The sequence below is a fragment of the Taudactylus pleione genome, unplaced genomic scaffold (assembly GCF_031769625.1).
Source record: "Taudactylus pleione unplaced genomic scaffold, aTauple2 ptg000201l, whole genome shotgun sequence".
Taxonomy (NCBI): domain Eukaryota; kingdom Metazoa; phylum Chordata; class Amphibia; order Anura; family Myobatrachidae; genus Taudactylus; species Taudactylus pleione.
In genome coordinates, this window is record NW_028284603.1 from 29,839,181 (window position 1) to 29,861,028 (window position 21,848).

The window sequence follows — 21,848 nt, forward strand, 5'->3', positions numbered from 1 at the left end:
ATCCCTGTTGCCTTTATAACATCCATTGCACACACCACTCAGTGAAATTAGAATGTCTCCCCATTAGTGAGCCTTATCCTACAAAAAAAAGTCTGGTAAGGGATTATATTCCATTAATCTCTTATCTTCAGGTTATGTGCCAATGGTGATGTTTCAAGTGCTAAATCCCTATTGCCAGATTTTGAATACTACATGGCAGCCCCATGTCTGCAAGGCCTGCAGAGGAGACCAGTCAGCTCCTATTTCCTAATACAGAAAATTCTACTTCATTTCAGCACACTGTCACTTTCTGTGACAATCCTAATCTCAGAGTTCAATCTCCGCTCCCAGCTCACTTTACAAAGGCAGTAATCAGGGGATGCAGTCAGGAAGCCGACGGTCGAAATGTCGACCGCCGGCTTCCCGACTGTGAAATCCCGGCAGAGTACTAATGACAGGCGTCGAAATCCTGACGCCTGTCATTAGACCTACGCCGGGAGCCCGACGCCCAGCATACCGAACGAAGGTAAGCTGGGCATGGACAGCAGTGGGGGGGGAGCGGGTTAGGTTTCAGGGCCCCTGGGGGGACCCCCCCTGGGACGATTAGGCTACGGGAAGGGCGGGTTAGGGATAGGCACCCCCGGGGGGAAGTTAAGGTTAGGCCCCTCCCCCCCGGGAGACTTAGGTTTAGGCTGTGGGGACGGGGGGGGTTAGGTTTTGGCACTTAGTGGGGGGTTACTGTTAGGCACTAGAGCGGGAGGTTAGGGTTAGACACCCTTAAGGGAGTGTTAGGTGGGGGGCAGGGTTAGTAGTACTTCACCCCTGCCAGGTTTCTCGCGTCGGGATTTGAACCGCCGGCCAGCGATAATACATACTGATTCTGTAATCGGTAATCGGTTTTCGTTAATTTTATTTTGAATACGGGGATAAGCGGGAGCGCGCACCAAAACTCCGATATGAAACGTTAACTTCGCCAGGGAAGTTAACCTTTCATATTGAAAACCCCTCTTTTACAAGTAAAAATAACAAGGGTTCAGTATAGAAACCGAATGCAAAAGTCTTTTAACTGATAGACAAGCATTCCTAATAGTGCCCCATAGTGGTGTAGTCAGTTATTGCAGAACAAGCACTTTATTTTGGGCAGATGGAGTGAACCTGTGGCTCTTTGTTGTGTGGGCAAGTCGTACATACAAGAGCTGCCCGCACACTGCTTGATGCACAGTGATGATGATGTGATGATGGTATATATAGCTTCCAGGCTGCTGAGCTTTGTTTCCTATGCACTAAACACCGCCCTGAGCAGTCAACTTTAAACAAATCAGCCGCAGCAGAGCACTTCCCCCCGCCCTCATCTGGGTTAAAGCGAAAATAAGACTAGTCCCAGGTACTGCGGTCACACACTCAGCGGATGCGATGCAGGCGCAGTACAACACACAGATGAGTCCTGACTCCTGACAGCCACTTTCGGGGAGCAAGCCAGGAGCTCTGTGCTAGAGAGATACGGTAAGATTACCCTCCCCACACTGTGTCCGTGACGCCTGCGTAGTGCTACGATTACTTTGGACATATACGTCTATAGCGATTGTATATTCTAAACCGAAGCTTTTATTATTGTTTTGTGTCAGCTCTATGCAACAGCAAGTACATTGTATACTGTGCCCTGCAGTGTGCAGAAGGAAGGCAACCTGTAGAGGCAGCCTCTACTACAACGTGAGAGTATGCTGGGACTTGTAGTCCCCCAACAACTGCAGCACCAAAGTTTGCTTCTTGTATGGTGTTTCATTTACCTTAGCTCATTGCGTACATAACACAGAGGCTTGGAGGCATTGCATACATAACACAGAGGTTTGGCTTGGAACATTATATATACATTTCATGTAGTATGAGTACTGTTCTCTAATCTAGATATTGAACAATGAATCAGTGCTTTGTTGACATGCTATGGGTTATTAACATATACCAGCTCCCCCTTGCTAGGTACTTGTTGATGCATTTTGGGCAGCTTGTTTCTCACTTGGAAGTACGTAGACTATATTTATACTTCTTCCTTCCTAAACGTGCATTTTCATTTAATCTTTTCCTGTTAGAAAAACAAATATTCCCAAAGAGGTCACTTATGTGTAAGGAAAGCGCATGGAATGTCAGGAAGTATTATATCGGTTCAGGGGATCCCCAGAGGGTATACTGACTGAGTAGAGATAACACTTTTAAGCACCTCATTATGAAAACGTGTTTGCCGCAAAGTTCAGATGCACAGAAGTGCCATTATAGGGTTCTTCCAAGATACTGTACTACAGAATCCCATTGAAACACTGGGCCTGATTCAGAGCCGGACGCTATTTGCGGACGGTCGTTCCAAAAAAGTGGCCGGCTATTTAAATTGAGCGCTCGCTCATTGCGGTTTGTTGACGCCTCTATGTCTGACCGAGCGAACAAAAAATGCACTCGCTATTTTGTAAAGACGCCCATTTGCCGTTCGCATCACACGTCATTTCCGGTATTTATTTGATTAATCGGGTACATCGAAAGGCATCTGAACTGCTCGCAGTGCTTGTGGTTGGATTTTCTTACTGCAATCACTGCGAGCAGTTCAGGCTAAAAGACAACCAAGTGAAGTGGTCGATGACGCTCCTTTACTAATTATGCACTCCCATTAAACGCCCTTTTGAACGTTAGGCACGCCTGCGTTCGGATCTCCACTCCCCGGTTTTCAAGCACCATCCCCTGTTACCACCCACAAACGGTACATTCTGTCAATCAACTTAGCAGCCCCTCGCTGTTTTGCGAGCGCTCGATTTCCAACCGCAATGACTGGTTTGCGCATGCGCATTAAGACCCATACGCATGCGCAGTTGTGCGAACATCGCTCATAGCGAACGAGCGGCTGCTTACGAGCGGCTCTGAATCAGGCCCACTGTTCCCCTAGTGTTCATTCTAGCACCCTTCACCTATCACAACTAGTGCAGTTCCTCTTTCCTGGCTGGGGTGTTGCTCTCTGCTCTGGTGCTTCTAGCACACTCAGGTGATGCAAGAAAATGTTGAGATACAGACCAGAGTGTGCTAGAAGCACCAGAGCAGAGAGCGACACCCCAGCCAGGAGAGAGCAAGTTCAGCCTTGAAAAAGCTTATTCAGTGAAACGTGCGTCGGCAGCGGCGTGTCTGTGTCTAATATGTCTATGTAATGTTACTAATATGCACTAAATTATACCAATGGACTAGTCATGTGGATATGACCACATGCATTCATGCTGATATTAGTTATACAGATATTAGGGAATCAGCATGAATGACTGCCGGACGTCAGCCTGGCGGTTCAAATCCTGATGCCGGCAGCCCAATGGGTGAAAATCCAGACAGCATAGGTAAGTATACTATCCCTACCCCTCCCCTCCCTCCCTAACCCCCCCTCCCCGCACCCTAAACCTAACCTTCCCGGGGGGGGGTCCTAACCCCCCCCCCCTCCCCTTACCTAATCATAGTCTTCCCCGGGGGGGGGGGTGCCTAACCCTAACACCCCCATCCCCTGCTAAGTGTATAGTCATCACCGGCAGAGGATGATCGGTCCGGGATTCCGGCATCAAGATTAACACAGGCTTCAGTATTTCGACGCCTATGTTAAATCCCTTGCCGGGATTACAGTGTCGGGCCGCATGGCCGCCGGTCTCATAACTACATCCTGATATTAGCAGATGGCAATGTGGAATTTTCTCTCCTAAGAATTAGATAACAATGTTGCTAATAGGGGGGCACAAATGTTACTGATAATAATCACTACCACAGTAATATGCACCCGTTGAGTTTCACTTCTGCCTTATAACTGAATGAAGACTCATACTACAGTCATTATTCTGATATTAGATCTAAGCTATAACAGGCGGGATAAATGTATGTTTTATTAAAATGGCTAATTGGCTGTGAAATAAGGTGCCCCTTTATCACAGTGATTTGTCCTATATATGATAAACATATGAATGTATGACATATGGTATAAGTGATACACTCCATAAGAACATATCAGTTTATCTATGTTGTATTTAAAATGGCCAGGTGGCTGTGAGATAAAGTGCTCCTTTATCACAGTGAACTATCTAAAGGTGCATAATATGTACAAATCGTCACGATGCCGCTGCGCGTCCCCGGTCGTACATCGCATCGTCAGATCTTGCCTACTGAAGGCAATATCTGCCAATCTCATACACGATCGGGCAGTATATAGTTCAGTGTTTATGCCTGAACGATATGTAGTTCGGATCCGCATACGATGCTTGCAGGCATGGATCAGGGAGATCCGTGCTGCAAGCATGAAGACATAGATGCACGGAGGGATCTCTGTCCATGTTTGATGAATAACCTGTTTAAAAAAAAAAAAAAAAAAATGGCGTGCCCCCCACCTCCAAAAAAAGATCAACCAGCCCCTGGCTTTAGTGGCCGAGTGCCGATTATGCAAAATATGGGAGATAAACGACGTAGGGGTCCCCCGTATTTAACTACAACCAGCATCAGGCTAGTCAGAACCAGTCCTGGCTGCCAAAATACAGGGGACTTATGATGTAGGGTCCCCCGTATTTTGCGCAACCAGCACTGGGCTCTGATCCAGTCCTGGCTCTTGAAATACAGCGTGAAAAAAATTAGTAGGGTTCCCCTGTATTTACCAAAACCAGCACCAGACTTTTTCTAATGGGGGGATAATGCCACAACCAGGGGAGCCCATTCAACGGGTCCCCTGGCCGAAACATTAACCCTGAGGCCGGGTAACCCCCCCCCCAATAAAGGGGTCCCCCTCGCCAGAGCACCCCAGGCCTAGGCTGATAGCCCGGGGCTATCCCCGGCACACGTGGCCAATGGGTACCGGGTTGATTGTGTGTGTTTGTAGTGCATTTGATTAAAGTAAAAATATTGTCTTTTTTTGCTGTGGAACTACAGGTCCCAGCAAGCCTCCCCTGCATGCTGGTACTTGGAGAACCACAAGTACCAGCATGCAGGGCATTACGGGCCAGCTGGTACCTGTAGTTCCACAGCAAAAGCAATATTAAAAAAACAGAACACACCGTAGACAGTAACATTTTATTAAAACATAGTTATTAAAATATTTTTTACTTTTATCAAATGCACTACACACACAATCAACCCGGTACCCACTGGCCACAGGTGCCGGGGATAGACCCGGGCTATAAACTTAGCCCTGGAGAGGGGGACCTCTTTCTTGGGGGTTGTCCCCAGGGATCCCCGGCCTGGGCTGACTAGCGGTCAGGTTAATGCTTCGGCCAGGGGACCCGGTGAAAGGGCTCCCCTGGTTGTGGCATTAGCCCCCCACTAGACCAAGTCCGGTTCTGGTAAATTCATGGGGACCTTACTCATTTTTTTTCCCCTGCATTTCTATATCCAGGACAGGATCAGAACCCAGTGCTTGTTGCACAAAATATGGTGGACCCCTACATCGTTTGTCCCCTGTATTGTGGCAACCAGGGCTGGTTCTGCTTAAATACGGGGGGATCCCTACGTTGTTTGTCCCCCGTGCGTGCATCTGTGTTTATGTTTTTAAAGACAGATGCATGCATCATGGATCTCCTTGATCCGTGCAAGCATCTGTCTGCTATCCTGCACGATCTAAAGATCGGCAAATCTTTAGATCGTGCACGATAGATCTTGTGACACATTGTGCAGCTCTTGCTGCACATCGTTTCCTGGAGTGCCAGGGAGAGTTAAAGGGAAATTGCTCACAATATCGCATTGTGAGAACATCATCTAGTGTGTACGCACCTTAAAACATAAACATATGGATGTGAAGACAAGATTTGTGGTATGAGTGATATATCTTATCTGTAACATATATTTGTAAAATATAAATTATCAAGATTAATCAAATGCTTGGATGTGATATAGATTTCTTTCACCATAAAGAGTAAATAACCATTGGGCAATTGCAAAGATAGATCTAATAAAAGATCAGACACAGTAAGATAGACATCTACAAACAAGGGAAACGGGGGAAGGGAAACACAATTGCACAGGAGTAATTTTTATCATATTTCCTTTCTATACATCTTTCTGTAATTTTTTCTCTCTCCGGGGAGTGCCTCATACAAGGAGTTCTTTTTCTCTTTGCTCTCCTACATACAGTAAGATAGACAACCTGTTTCCTATTTTAATCAACACATTCTTTATTTTCTTGATCACCTATTCTAGTTCATTTCTCTATCCTTTTAACATTTATATTTCACTCTGGTAGGACCTAAACAATAGAATACGGGATGGTTGCTTTTTAATTGTATTAATAAAAGTGATTATTATTTTTTTTAAAGTAATTAGTTTCAGTGTGCCTCATATAGAAACCCCTTTTTTTCTCTTGACCTGATGATCAGGAAAGAGGAACTGCATGAGTTGTGACAGGTGCAAGGTGCTAGAATGAACACTAGTTCCCCTACCACTCTGTTATAGACATGCAATGAGCTTCACAGCACAAATTTGGTTGCTGTGTCCAGCTATTAAGCTCTGTTGGGCAAAATCACTTGGGGGTTCCTAGTTCTATGGGCCACCGAGTGAAGCTGCTTCACGAGTCAGCCCTTCCCTTGAACGCCAATGTACGACATCTTTTGCATATGGGCAAAGCCCTGACTCCCTAAAACTGGAAATCTATTTCTGCTCCTTCTATTACAACAAATATTATAAAACTTCACTTTTATTGCACCTATTAATATGACATAGATAAAGCTCAGAAAATAATTGGACCTACAAACATACAAAGTGGCATGTGTTCACCATTAATGGATAAATGGGAAAAGGTATCTATGATGGTACAGGGTTAGGCAAAATAGGAGCGAAAAGTGGTTTGTGAGAAAGTGTAAACAAACATACACTTATTACATCACGTTTCAAAGATGTGTACTAAATATTTCCGGAAATTCTCTTGATAAGTAAGCCGTGTAGGCGATCCCTTTTTAGCACAAATATAGGGCAATCAAAAGACTGATGGGTATATTTACTAAAGGTGGATTTTAATTTATTTAAAATCGATTAACATCGATCTTGTGTATCCAGGGCTAAATCACACATTTTTAGTATTAGTAAATGTGTGATTTAGCCCCAGAAACACAACATCGATGTTAATGATTTTTATTGATTTTAAATCGATTAATTATTTCTAAGTAAGTTTGAAAAATAGAAAACTGGGTTAGGTGTACTTCAGCCTCCGTCGGTTGCCATGTGCATATAGCAGTGAACAATGATCGAGGCTACACATACCAATGAACATGTTTGGAAAGGTTAGATGTCATCTACAGAGAAAAAAATAAAGTCCATCATGGTCAATTACTTGTTCGGTGCTGATGAAAGTGTACCTGGGAAAACTTTAGAAAGGTGTACTTTGTATATGGAAGTTAGGGTATAGCTGCTGGAACTGAGGGCCTGATTCAGAGCCGCTCGTAAGCGGCCGCTCGTTCGTTCCGAGCGATGTATGCACAACTGCGCATGCGTACGGATCGTAATACTCATGCGCGAACCAGTCAGTGAGGCCGAAAATAGTTTGTTCGCTAAATAGCGAATGCCTGCTATTTTGAGTGACAGGAGGAGGCGTATGTGGGTGGTAACAGGGGAAGGTGCTTGAAAACGGGGAGTGGAGATCAGAACGCAGGCGTGCTTAAAGGTCAAAATGGGCGTTTTAAGGGTGTGCATAATTAATACAGCAGCCTCATTGACCACGTCACTGGGTTATTTTATAGCCAGAACTGCTCGCAAGATTGCGGTAGGAAAAACCAACCACAAGAATAGCGAGCAGTTCATACGCTGGTCGATGTACTCGATTAATCTAATAAATAGTGGACATGACGTAGGATGTGAGCGGCCAGGGGGCGTAGTTTTCCAAAAAATGACCGCATGTTTTGTACGCTCGTTCAGACCTAGAGGCGTGAACAGACCGCAAAGAGCGAACGGTTCATTTGAATAGCCACCCCTTTTTTCTGAACGAGCGAGCGCAAATAGCATCCGGCTCTGAATCAGGCCCTGATTCAGAGCCGGACACTCTAACAGAGCGCTCGCTCTGAATCAGGGCCGTCCCTCCTCCTTTTTGGAGCGGCCCCCTGGCCGCTCGCATAGCTGTGGGTGACCACCCACAGCTATAGCGAGCGGCCAAAATGATTGTCGCGATGGTCAAGACCATCGCGACCATCAGGCTTGCGACGAGACCCTTGCGGTAGGGTCCCGCTGCCGCAAGCCCTGGAGTGCTTTTGGCTCTATCAGAGCCAAAAGCACTCCCACTGATGTCAGTGGGGCCGGACCCAGACGGTAGGCGTTCCCATGGGAACGCCTCCGTCTGGGCAGCTGCGCCCCCGGCACGCCCACCAGAGGGGGCGTGCTGTCAATCACCATCGACAGCACGCCCCCTTTGGTGCAAGACCCATAATGACGGCTTGGCCGTCGTTATTCGGGTCTCGCGCACGACGGAGCCGCCTCCGTCGTGGGCATGCGCACTTGGGCAACATCGACCCACTTGTGAGCGGGTCTGAATTAGGCCCTGAGTTTTAAGGTGGGGTCCTGGTGTGTTCACAGCGGGAACCCCTTTATGGACTACACGCGTTTCGACAAATCTGGCTTGGGGCCTGATTCAGAGCAGCTCATAAGCGGCCGCTCGTTCGCTCCGAGCGATGTTTGCCCAACTGCGCATGCGTACGGATCGTAATACGCATGCGCGAACCAGTGAGTGCGGCCGAAAATCGTTTGTTCGCTAAATAGCGAATGCCTGCTATTTTGAGTGACAGAATGAGGCGTATGTGGGTGGTAACGGGGGAAGGTGCTTGAAACGGGGAGTGGAGATCCGATCGCAGGCGTGCTTAAAGGTCAAAACGGGCATTTTATGGGTGTGCATAATTAAAACAGCAGCGTCATTGACCACGTCACTGGGTTATTTTATAGCCAGAACTGCTCGCAAAATTGTGGTATCAAAAACCAACCACAAGAATAGCGAGCAGTTCATACCCTGGTCGATGTACTTGATTAATCTAATAAATAGCGGACATGACGTAGGATGCGAGCGGCCAGGGGGCATATTTTTTCTAAAAACGACTGCAAGTTTTGTTAGCTCGTTCAGACATAGAGGCGTGAACAGACCGCAAAGAGCGAACGGTTCATTTGAATAGCCACCATTTTTCTACTTCAGGGTCCATAGGGTATCCACAGGATACCTTGGGGTATAGGTGTGACGTCAGTCGCAGGGCACCAAAGAGTTAAGCTTTCAGCCTCCCAGGATGCCCTAGGTCCCCCTCCTATACCCCGCCCCCGGGCCAAGGCACCTCAGTTTAGTTTGGTGCCCGGCCGGCGTCGGGTGCACCTGTCGGAGTGGGGGCTAGAAGAGCCCCTGAAGCTTTCTTCAGTGCAGCTGTGGCTGCACATCTGGATGTACAGCATGGACAGTCAGTCCTGACGTCCATGCTGTCTTCCCTACACCCCCGCCGGTACCAGAACGCCGGTACCGATCCGGGGATGCTGGTGAGCATCTGGGGTCACAGCTAGCGGTGACCCCAGATGTTCCGGACCATGGCCGGATCCAAGGGGGACAAAGGTAAGCAGCGGGGTCCCCGCTGGTCACATGGTCCTAAGTCCCCAGGCAGGGGGCTCCCTGGGGACTGGCTGCAGCGTGGAGCCAGGTACTGAACCTGCGCTTTCCACTACTCCCTGGGACAGCGGACCGCAGCAGAGCGGTAGCGCTGCGGCGTCCCAGGGGTTAAATGCATGCCAGGGGAGCGCGCCTTCCCTGTCTCACAGCCGGCGCCTCCCCCGCTGCACACAGCCCTCTCTGCACTGTGCTGACTGGTCCTGTGTCAGCGCTCCTCCCCCAGGCCAGCTTCTCTCTGCTCCTCGGCGGCCATCTTCTCTGCAACGCATGGTGAACGCTGCTGGAAGTCTGGAAGGAAGCATCGTGGTCTGGGTCCCCCCGCATACCTCTCCTCCGCTGTGGCTCAGGTCTGTGTATGCAGCGCTGTGTCCTACCAGGCCCTGTGTCTGTGTAGTTGAGTGATCAGCGCTGTTAGTGCAGGAATTGTTATTTCTCTGCATTGTATGTGACTGTGCTAGCGCTGCCTGTAACTTTTCTTCTCTAAACTGTCAGCTTTATTACTGTCCCTGTTCTTTCTGCTAAAGCCCTTGCGGTGCGGTGCTGCAGGGTGGTCTCTCGCCTATTTAATACTTAATTGGTGAGAGAGGTCACATACGTGGTGCCATCATGTCTGCAAGTGATTTTCCCCTCCGGCTACAGTGTACCACGTGCAAAGTACCATTAGCGGAGGGGGAGGGTAGCGCGGAGGGCCTTTGCCGGCAGTGTTTGTCCATGGCGCGGCCTATTACGGTTACAGCACCGGTACAGGAGCCGCCCTGGACTTGTTTCGCTCAGGCGTTAACAGCTTTAGTGGGCCAGTTAGCTCCGCAGCCCGCGTTTACTCCGATGGGTTTGTCCCAGCAGTCTGGTGTCGTCACCCATGCAGGGGTTCCCACGACAATTGGTGGTACCCCACAGTCTCCCTATTTCCCCGCTCCCGGGTTCTCAGGAGCCAGCGTGGGTTAACTCCCTGACGAGTTCTGTACAGCACTTGTCGGATGTGTTGCAAGGGGAGTCTGTGATGCGGCCTCATAAAAGGCCGGTGGCGTCTCTGTCCGCTCCTTATGAGGATCACGAAGGGACGTCTGATGATGGGGAGATTCTGGATCCTTACGATCAGGAACCTCTCCATACTAAGGACGCTGATGCTAAGTCCAAAGTATATATTCCTGGACTTATTCGGGCGGTCCGCACAGCCTTGGTGATTGAGGACGAAGTTCCCCCAGCGGCTAAATCTAAGTATGCCTTTTTCAAAGATGTGAAGGGCGATGCCACAGTCTTTCCTCTTTCGGGTCAGTTGGTGGACCATTTAGAGGAGGCGTGGAAACAACCTGGCAAAAGATACCAGCCGCAGAGACGCCTGGCGGTGGCTTATCCGTTCGCGGATAATTATTTTGCTAAGTGGGAATCCCCTCCACAGGTGGATTCTCACGTGACCCGTCTTGTCCGTAGTGCCTCATTGCCGATGCCATCCATGTCCTCCCTTAAGGATGCTACGGACCGCAAGGTAGAAATCTGCCTGAAGTCCGCTTATTCCCTTGCAGGGGGGGCAGCACGGCCGGCTATGGCCATTTGCTGGGTTGCCAGAGCGATGGAGCGCTGGGCGGATTCATTAGAGGCTTCTTTTGAATCCGACTGTCCGGCCGAACAGGCGGAGTTGATTGGCAATCTCCGTGATTCGGCCACCTACATCAACGAGGCGGCTCTAGACATTAGTACTCTGGTGTCTAGAATTTCTTCAGCAGCGGTAGCTGCTCATCGCACCTTGTGGCTGCGATCCTGGAAGGCGGACGCAGATTCCAAGAAAGGTCTGGAAGCCTTGCCGTTTACCGGAGAAGTTCTCTTCGGTCCGGATCTGGATAAGATTGTGGCCACGCTGGCGGCAGCCAAATCTGCTTGTCTCCCGTCGGCCGCTGCTCCTTCTGGTTCTGGACCATCGTCCTTTCGGTCATCTAGGGCCCAGGGCAGGCCCAAACCACAGTCGTTTCCTCGACAGGCTGGCCCTAAGAAATCGGTCAAGCCCCGGAAATAGGCATGGAGTACCAGACGTCCGGCCCCCAAGCCAGATGACAAGCCTGCGGCCTGATGGTCCGGGTCTCCCCTTGGGGGATCCCAGGGTGGGAGGCCGCCTGCTGCAGTTCTCCCGGTGTTGGTCGTTCACTACGACAGACACTTGGGTTCTGGAGGTGGTCTCCCACGGGTACGCCCTCTCCTTCCGGCACAGACCCCCGGCTCGATTCTTCACCACGGGTCTACCATCAGACCGGAACAAGGCTACGGAGCTGCGGAAGGTATTGCACACTATGCTCCAGGCTGGAGTTATAGTGCCTGTTCCATTCTCCCAGAGGGGCCAGGGTTTCTATTCAAATCTATTTTTGGTACAGAAACCCAATGGGTCATATCGTCCGATTCTCAACCTCAAAGCACTCAACAAGTCTTTGCGGGTCCCGAAGTTTCGGATGGAGACCCTACGGTCCATCATTCTGGCGCTGGAACCTGGGGACTACATGGTGTCATTGGACATACAGGACGCTTACCTGCATGTCCCTATTCTTTTGCGCCATCAAGAGTTCCTTCGGTTTGCAATCCGCAGCGACCACTTCCAGTTTCGGGCGTTACCTTTTGGCCTGGCGACAGCACCACGTGTTTTCACCAAGGTGATGGCGGTCATGGCGGCTTCTCTGCGGCTGCAAGGAGTCCGCATGTTGCCGTACTTGGACGACCTGTTATTGGTGGCAGGATCTCCAGAGCTCCTGTTACACCACTTGGACCTGACCATTGCACTGCTGCAACGGCACGGCTGGCTAATCAACTGGCAGAAGTCCACTCTAATCCCGTCTCGGAGGATTCTGCATCTTGGAGCCTTATTGGACTCGGGACAGCAAAGGATCTTCGTGACGGAGGACAAGATCTCTGCTTTACAGTCAAGGGTGCGCAGTTGTCTGCACAGCCGCCGGGTGTCCTTACACTCGGCGATGAGGTTACTGGGCTCCATGGTGTCGGTGTTCGACATGGTGGAATACGCCTAGTTTCACTCCAGACCTCTGCAGCACCTGATCCTGTCCAAGTGGAACGGGCTGCCTCAGTCTCTGAAGTTCCAGACGATTGTGCTCACCCCGGAGGTTCGCCTGTCCCTTGCGTGGTGGTTAAAGACGACCCACTTCAACAAGGGACGTCCGTTCTGGGTTCCAAATTGGGTCCTGTTGACAACGGACGCCAGTCTTCGGGGCTGGGGAGCAGTTTCGGGTCCACACTTGTTCCAGGGCAGGTGGACGCCGACAGAAGCGGAGCTTCCAATAAATATCTTGGAACTCCGTGCGGTCTTCAATGCTCTCCTGCAGGCACAGCGGTTTCTCCAGGGTCACCCGGTGCAGGTCCAGTCGGACAACGCTACCACCGTGGCCTACATAAACAGGCAAGGAGGAACTCACAGTCGGGCGGCTCTCGTAGAGGTCTCTCGGATCCTGGTTTGGGCGGAGCGCAATCTTCCGGCCATATCAGCGGTCTTCATCCCGGGAGTGCTAAATTGGGAGGCGGACTTTCTAAGTCGCCAGGACGTTCATCCAGGGGAATGGTCCCTGCACCCGGACGTTTTTCAACTACTGGTGGACAGGTGGGGTCTTCCAGAAATCGACCTCATGGCGTCCCGGCACAACAAGTTGCCGGTGTACGGGTCTCGCACAAGAGACAAAGGGGCGTCTCTGGTGGATGCTCTGTCCGTCCGGTGGACGTTCCGGTTCGCATACCTGTTCCCTCCGGTCTCCCTTCTTCCACGGGTAATCCGGAAATTCAAACAGGAAGGAGGGACGCTCCTGTTGATAGCTCCCGCGTGGCCCAGACGGCACTGGTTCTCAGACCTTCAGGGTCTGTCCGTGGACAGTCCTCTGCGGTTGCCGCTACGACCGGACCTTCTGTCTCAGGGTCCTTGTCTTCACCCGGACCTGACTCGGCTGTCTTTGACGGCGTGGCTGTTGAGACGGCCATGCTGAGGTCCCGGGGGTTTTCCAGCTCTGTGGTGCGTACCATGTTACGAGCTCGGAAACCGTCTTCCGCGAGGATATACCATCGCGTGTGGCATACGTTCTTCCAGTGGTGTCGACCGAGAGGTTATGCACCGCGGGAGTTTCGTCTGTCTCGGATTCTCGCCTTCCTGCAAGCGGGACTAGATCATGGGCTTCGCCTTGCTTCTTTGAAGGTACAGGTTTCGGCCCTATCTGTCTGGTTTCACCGTAGGATTGCTACAATCCCGGATGTGCGCACCTTTATGCAAGGTGTTCTCCGTATTCAGCCGCCCTTTGTTCCACCTGTGGCGCCTTGGGATTTGGCTGTGGTCCTGAGGGCTCTCCAAGGACCGCCGTTTGAACCACTGGGCTCAGTGGATATTAAATGGCTAACAGCTAAGACTGTTTTCCTTCTGGCCATTGCTTCGGCCAGACCTGTTTCTGAGTTAGGGGCTCTTTCTTGTAGACCCCCTTTCTTGGTTTTTCATGGGAACAGGGCAGTGCTCCGCACTCGGCCCGAGTTTCTTCCCAAAGTTGTTTCCCAGTTTCATGTTAACGAGGAAATAGTTGTTCCGGCCTTTAACTCACCGGGTCTTTCCGTGGGTGAGGCCTCTTTGGATGTTGTGCGGGCCTTAAGGACTTATGTTGACCGCACTTCTTCGTTTAGGAAGTCGGACGCTTTGTTTGTCCTCTATGGCTTCCGTAAAAAGGGTTGGCCTGCTTCAAAGCAAACTTTGGCAGCCTGGATCCGTATGGCTATTTCTGAAGCTTACCTTCATGAAGGCCTACCGGTCCCTCCTTCTCTGAAGGCTCATTCCACTAGGTCTGTGGGTCCTTCATGGGCAGCTCGACGTGGTGCCTCGGCAGTTCAGATCTGCAAGGCTGCTACGTGGTCTTCTGTCCATACCTTCGTGAGGTATTACAGGTTTGACACCTTCGCCTCTCAGGATGCTTCCTTCGGGCGGCGGATTCTCCTTTCTGCAAAGGAGCGTCCCCACCCTTAAAGGATACTGCTTTGGGACATCCCCAAGGTATCCTGTGGATACCCTATGGACCCTGAAGTAGAAAATATGAGATATGGTAAGAACTTACCCTTGTTATCTCTATTTCTACGAAGTCCATAGGGTTCCACAGGACTCCCGCCCTGTCGCACCTGTGCTGCAGATGGGCTTTGCTCTGGTCACCGGTTTTCCGTCTCCCTCTGGTGAGAATGTGATTCTTGTATGTGTCCAGATCTTTGTTCTCTCTCTTCCTTCTCCTCCTCCGGCCTATGGCTTGGTAACTAACTGAGGTGCCTTGGACTGGGGCGGGGTATAGGAGGGGGACCTAGTGCATCCTGGGAGGCTGAAAGCTTAACTCTTTGGTGCCCTGCGACTGACGTCACACCTATACCCCAAGGTATCCTGTGGAACCCTATGGACTTCGTAGAAATAGAGATAACAAGGGTAAGTTCTTACCATATCTCATATTTTTTTGAATGAACGACCGCAAATAGCGACCGGCTCTGAATCAGGCCCTTAGTCTTTGAGTAAGTTTGGTTTGCAAGGCATCAACCTGACTAGTTTATGGTTTCAAGAGACCAGTTAGCAGCCTTTAATCGTATGAGATGTACAGCCATGAAGACATATATACAGCTTCCTGACGCCCATGGCGAAAGTCCAAATACTCTTTATATTATAAGAACTGTTAATGAAAGTTGTGTGTGTGATCTACCTGCTCTACCTATTTTTTTGTGCGGCAGTTATGTACATGCAGTAATAATGTTACATCTGCATGTTAAAATAGATTGGAAACAGACACATCCCTACAGATTAAATGTTAGAAATTACAAATAAAGCAGCAATTTGTTGTTTTGTTTTGTTTTCTTTAATCAGAGGAAAGGCAGATTATCATTGCTAAGCTCACGTCTGCTTTTTGATCTGTTTTCAAAAGTATAAAAATGTTGATAGATGTATGAATTGATGACTATACATGAAGTCTTACAATGGGGGAGATTTTATCATATCTTCGAGAGAGAAGTATCAACCAATCAGCTTTTAACTGTCATTTTTCTAGCATAGCTGATTGGCTGGTACTTTATCTCTCTCCGTGATTTGATAAATCTCCCCCAATATGTGCTGTTTTCTGGGTAATTCTATTTTAAGCACATCAGCTTCTCTAAAACATTAACAGATAAAGGACACTAACCTCAAATTTTTTGATTAGCGAGTTGTTCCCACTACATGTGCATTTACTAGACCTCCTCTGTGTAAGCAATGAGCAGAGTTGTCTGTTACATCATTGGTTGCACTGTCCAGAATTGGGGCCTTCTATACCCACCTGGATGCAGGCACAGGTGCACTTCCCGCGGGTTGGCCCATATTTTTAAAGTGACAATATTTTAAAAGGCAAGCTTGGTTTTGCCTTTTAATGATTAATGTTTTAAAAATACAGACTAACTCATCAGAGTGACACCCCTGCCTACATCTCTCAGGCTGTTATATAAGGCTCAAGTGGTCTCTGATCTTCTGGTCGCTGATATGGAGGGGCAGCAGCTTGGAACAGGTAAGGAGGTCCGGGGACAGGAGAGGCCACCACAACAGTGATTTCATACCATGTTTCTAATGATGCCATACTTATTCCCAAACTATTGTATTGAGAAAGGATTATCGTGATTCAATAAGATTGACAGGAAAGCTCATGGAAGAGCTAAAGGGATATTGAGAAAAAGGCAATTATTGGCAACTGTACCAAATAATGAGCTCTGCAAGCATGCTAGCCATGCCCCTTTCTGTACAGCATCTGGCCCCACTCCCCACTGTTGCCACACCATGTAGCAACATATCCTCTACCCCAGCTATCCGTTGTAACACATTACCTTCTTCACTTCTGTAACCCCCCCCCCCCAATGCCCCAATGCCAACTGTGACCTGTACCATGTTTCCCACTCCAACTCTGCTGTAACACATTTCTTCCCCATCACTCCCCTGTAATCCATTACACCTCCCCTGTAGGAACACATTACTGTCCATCCCTCCCCTGTAATCCATTAAGCCTACCCTGTAGGAACACTTTTCTTCCCCATTCCTCCCCTCTAGCACATTACACCTCCCCTCTAGGAACACATTTCTTCCCCATCCCTCCCCTGTAATCCATTACACCTCCCCTCTAGGAACACATTACTGCCCATCCCTCTCCTGTAATCCATTACACCTCCCCTGTAGGAACACATTACTGTCCATCCCTCCCCTGTAATCCATTAAACCTACCCTGTAAGAACACTTTTCTTCCCCATTCCTCCCCTCTAGCACATTACACCTCCCCTGTAGGAACACGTTTCTTCCCCATCCCTCCCCTGTAATCCATTACACCTCCCCAGTAGGAACACATTACTGCCCATCCCTCTCCTGTAGCACATTACACCTCCCCTGTAGGAACACATTACTGCCCATCCCTCCCCTCTAGCACATTACACCTCCCCTGTAGGAACACATTTCTTCCCCATTCCTCCCCTCTAGCACATTACACCTCCCCAGTAGGAACACATTACTGCCCATCCCTCTCCTGTAGCACATTACACCTCCCCTCTAGGAACACATTACTGCCCATCCCTTCCCTGTAATCCATTACACCTCCCCTCTAGGAACACATTACTGCCCATCCCTCTCCTGTAGCACATTACACCTCCCCTCTAGGAACACATTTCTGCCCATCCCTCTCCTGTAGCACATTACACCTCCCCTCTAGGAACACATTTCTGCCCATCCCTCTCCTGTAGCACATTACACCTCCCCTCTAGGAACACATTACTGCCCGTCCCTCTCCTGTAGCACATTACACCTCCCCTCTAGGAACACATTACTGCCCATCCCTCTCCTGTAGCACATTACACCTCCCCTGTAGGAACACATTACTGCCCATCCCTCTCCTGTAGCACATTACACCTCCCTTGTAGGAACACATTACTGCCCATCCGTCTCCTGTAGCACATTACACCTCCCCTGCAGGAACACATTACTGCCCATCCCTCTCCTGTAATCCATTACACCTCCCCTGTAGAAACACATTACTGCCCATCCCTCTCCTGTAGCACATTACACCTCCCCTCTAGGAACACATTACTGCCCATCCCTTCCCTGTAATCCATTACACATCCCCTGTAGGAACACATTACTGCCCATCCCTCTCCTGTAGCACATTACACCTCCCCTGTAGGAACACGTTTCTTCCCCATTCCTCCCCTCTAGCACATTACACCTCCCCTCTAGGAACACATTACTGCCCATCCCTCTCCTGTAGCACATTACACCTCCCCTCTAGGAACACATTTCTGCCCATCCCTCTCCTGTAGCACATTACACCTCCCCTCTAGGAACACATTTCTGCCCATCCCTCTCCTGTAGCACATTACACCTCCCCTCTAGGAACACATTTCTGCCCATCCCTCTCCTGTAGCACATTACACCTCCCCTCTAGGAACACATTTCTTCCCCATCCCTCCCCTGTAATCCATTACACCTCCCCTCTAGGAACACATTACTGCCCATCCCTCTCCTGTAATCCATTACACCTCCCCTGTAGGAACACATTACTGTCCATCCCTCCCCTGTAATCCATTAAACCTACCCTGTAAGAACACTTTTCTTCCCCATTCCTCCCCTCTAGCACATTACACCTCCCCTGTAGGAACACGTTTCTTCCCCATCCCTCCCCTGTAATCCATTACACCTCCCCAGTAGGAACACATTACTGCCCATCCCTCTCCTGTAGCACATTACACCTCCCCTGTAGGAACACATTACTGCCCATCCCTCCCCTCTAGCACATTACACCTCCCCTGTAGGAACACATTTCTTCCCCATTCCTCCCCTCTAGCACATTACACCTCCCCAGTAGGAACACATTACTGCCCATCCCTCTCCTGTAGCACATTACACCTCCCCTCTAGGAACACATTACTGCCCATCCCTTCCCTGTAATCCATTACACCTCCCCTCTAGGAACACATTACTGCCCATCCCTCTCCTGTAGCACATTACACCTCCCCTCTAGGAACACATTTCTGCCCATCCCTCTCCTGTAGCACATTACACCTCCCCTCTAGGAACACATTTCTGCCCATCCCTCTCCTGTAGCACATTACACCTCCCCTCTAGGAACACATTACTGCCCGTCCCTCTCCTGTAGCACATTACACCTCCCCTCTAGGAACACATTACTGCCCATCCCTCTCCTGTAGCACATTACACCTCCCCTGTAGGAACACATTACTGCCCATCCCTCTCCTGTAGCACATTACACCTCCCTTGTAGGAACACATTACTGCCCATCCGTCTCCTGTAGCACATTACACCTCCCCTGCAGGAACACATTACTGCCCATCCCTCTCCTGTAATCCATTACACCTCCCCTGTAGAAACACATTACTGCCCATCCCTCTCCTGTAGCACATTACACCTCCCCTCTAGGAACACATTACTGCCCATCCCTTCCCTGTAATCCATTACACATCCCCTGTAGGAACACATTACTGCCCATCCCTCTCCTGTAGCACATTACACCTCCCCTGTAGGAACACGTTTCTTCCCCATTCCTCCCCTCTAGCACATTACACCTCCCCTCTAGGAACACATTACTGCCCATCCCTCTCCTGTAGCACATTACACCTCCCCTCTAGGAACACATTTCTGCCCATCCCTCTCCTGTAGCACATTACACCTCCCCTCTAGGAACACATTTCTGCCCATCCCTCTCCTGTAGCACATTACACCTCCCCTCTAGGAACACATTTCTGCCCATCCCTCTCCTGTAGCACATTACACCTCCCCTCTAGGAACACATTTCTGCCCATCCCTCTCCTGTAGCACATTACACCTCCCCTCTAGGAACACATTACTGCCCGTCCCTCTCCTGTAGCACATTACACCTCCCCTCTAGGAACACATTACTGCCCATCCCTCTCCTGTAGCACATTACACCTCCCCTGTAGGAACACATTACTGCCCATCCCTCTCCTGTAGCACATTACACCTCCCCTGCAGGAACACATTACTGCCCATCCCTCTCCTGTAATCCATTACACCTCCCCTGTAGAAACACATTACTGCCCATCCCTCTCCTGTAGCACATTACACCTCCCCTCTAGGAACACATTACTGCCCATCCCTTCCCTGTAATCCATTACACATCCCCTGTAGGAACACATTACTGCCCATCCCTCTCCTGTAGCACATTACACCTCCCCTGTAGGAACACGTTTCTTCCCCATTCCTCCCCTCTAGCACATTACACCTCCCCTCTAGGAACACATTACTGCCCATCCCTCTCCTGTAGCACATTACACCTCCCCTCTAGGAACACATTTCTGCCCATCCCTCTCCTGTAGCACATTACACCTCCCCTCTAGGAACACATTTCTGCCCATCCCTCTCCTGTAGCACATTACACCTCCCCTCTAGGAACACATTACTGTCCATCCCTCTCCTGTAGCACATTACACCTCCCCTCTAGGAACACATTACTGCCCATCCCTCTCCTGTAGCACATTACACCTCCCCTCTAGGAACACATTTCTGCCCATCCCTCTCCTCTAGCACATTACACCTCCCCTGTAGGAACACGTTTCTTCCCCATTCCTCCCCTCTAGCACATTACACCTCCCCTCTAGGAACACATTACTGCCCATCCCTCTCCTGTAGCACAATACACCTCCCCTCTAGGAACACATTTCTGCCCATCCCTCTCCTGTAGCACATTACACCTCCCCTCTAGGAACACATTTCTGCCCATCCCTCTCCTGTAGCACATTACACCTCCCCTCTAGGAACACATTACTGCCCATCCCTCTCCTGTAGCACATTACACCTCCCCTGTAGGAACACATTACTGCCCATCCCTCTCCTGTAATCCATTACACCTCCCCTGTAGAAACACATTACTGCCCATCCCTCTCCTGTAGCACATTACACCTCCCCTCTAGGAACACATTACTGCCCATCCCTTCCCTGTAATCCATTACACATCCCCTGTAGGAACACATTACTGCTCATCTCTCTCCTGTAGCACATTACACCTCCCCTGTAGGAACACGTTTCTTCCCCATTCCTCCCCTCTAGCACATTACACCTCCCCTCTAGGAACACATTACTGCCCATCCCTCTCCTGTAACACGGGATGCAGTCATAATCCCGACTGTGGGATTCCGTCGCTCAGAATGCCGGCACCAGAATCCGACACCTGTCAGAATCCTGACACCGGCATCCCGACCGCCGGAATCCCGAAGGTAAGTAGCAGGGTTAGGGAGAGGGTTAGTGTTAGGCACTAGAGTGTGGGGAGGGGAGGTTAGGTTTAGGCACTGGGGGGGAGGTTAGGTTTAGGCACTAGGGGGGGGAGGTTAGGTTCAGGCACTAGGGAGGGGGAGGGTTAGGATACCCATCAACAGGTGTCCGTATCCTAACCCTGTTGGGATTCTGGCCGCTGGGATCCAGAGCGCCGGCAACCCTTACCCAACCCCTGTAACGCATTACACTTTCCCTGTAGGAACACATTACTACTCATTCATCCCCTGTGACCCATTACACTTGTAATGAGGGGGCGCCCAGGCAACCAACCTGTCACAAGATGAGACTTTACTTAAATCTCACTTGAAACCTGCAAGACTAAGCCCCGCGAGTACAGTGATATTATGTCAGTGAATCAGAATACACTTGTTACATTGTGATTCACTGACACTAAGATATTTGACAAGTTATTTTGTGTCAGGTAGGTAAACGGGAGGAATGTGCAGTCCCACAACAGGATATTTTTAAACTGACTTGAGAAATATCAAGAGTTCTCCATCACACAAGTATATATTGCTAGTAGAAGAGAGAATAAATAATAATATTAAGTAGCAAATCATATTTTTATGAAGTGGGAAATATGAAAAAATAGAAAATGTTTTTGAAATAAATAGCTTATTCAGCAAATACATCTAGCCAGCTCAAAACTATGTTAAAGGGTGTGGAACTACACATCTCAGCATTCCCTGTCCGTTTTAGCATGGTAATGTCTAAATCCCCTTCACCGAGAGGACCCTGATGTCATCAGCCAGTGTCCAGCGTCATTCCCTGCCATCCAAGTGGGCATAGAAGGGGAATATAACCATGTGGCGAGCGTAGCGAGCCACCGTGCCCGAAGCGTGGCTATGCCACACGTAGTAATGCCCTTTATCAATACACTATGCCACACGCAGTAATGCCCTTTTTAACACATTATACCACACGCGGTAATGCCCTTTATAACACATTATGCCACACGCAGTA

General features: G+C 49.6%; 1 protein-coding gene across 1 annotated transcript in view; it reads left to right on the forward strand.

Moving 5' to 3' along the window:
* The first annotated feature begins 1,331 nt into the window (after window positions 1-1,331).
* TRAF5 (TNF receptor associated factor 5) overlaps window positions 1,332-21,848 on the forward strand; it is a 65,494-nt gene continuing 44,977 nt past the window's right edge. Inside the window, exon 1 of the mRNA XM_088477307.1 lies at window positions 1,332-1,482. The gene's annotated coding sequence lies outside the window, so the exon portion shown is untranslated. The remainder of the gene's footprint in view (window positions 1,483-21,848) is intronic.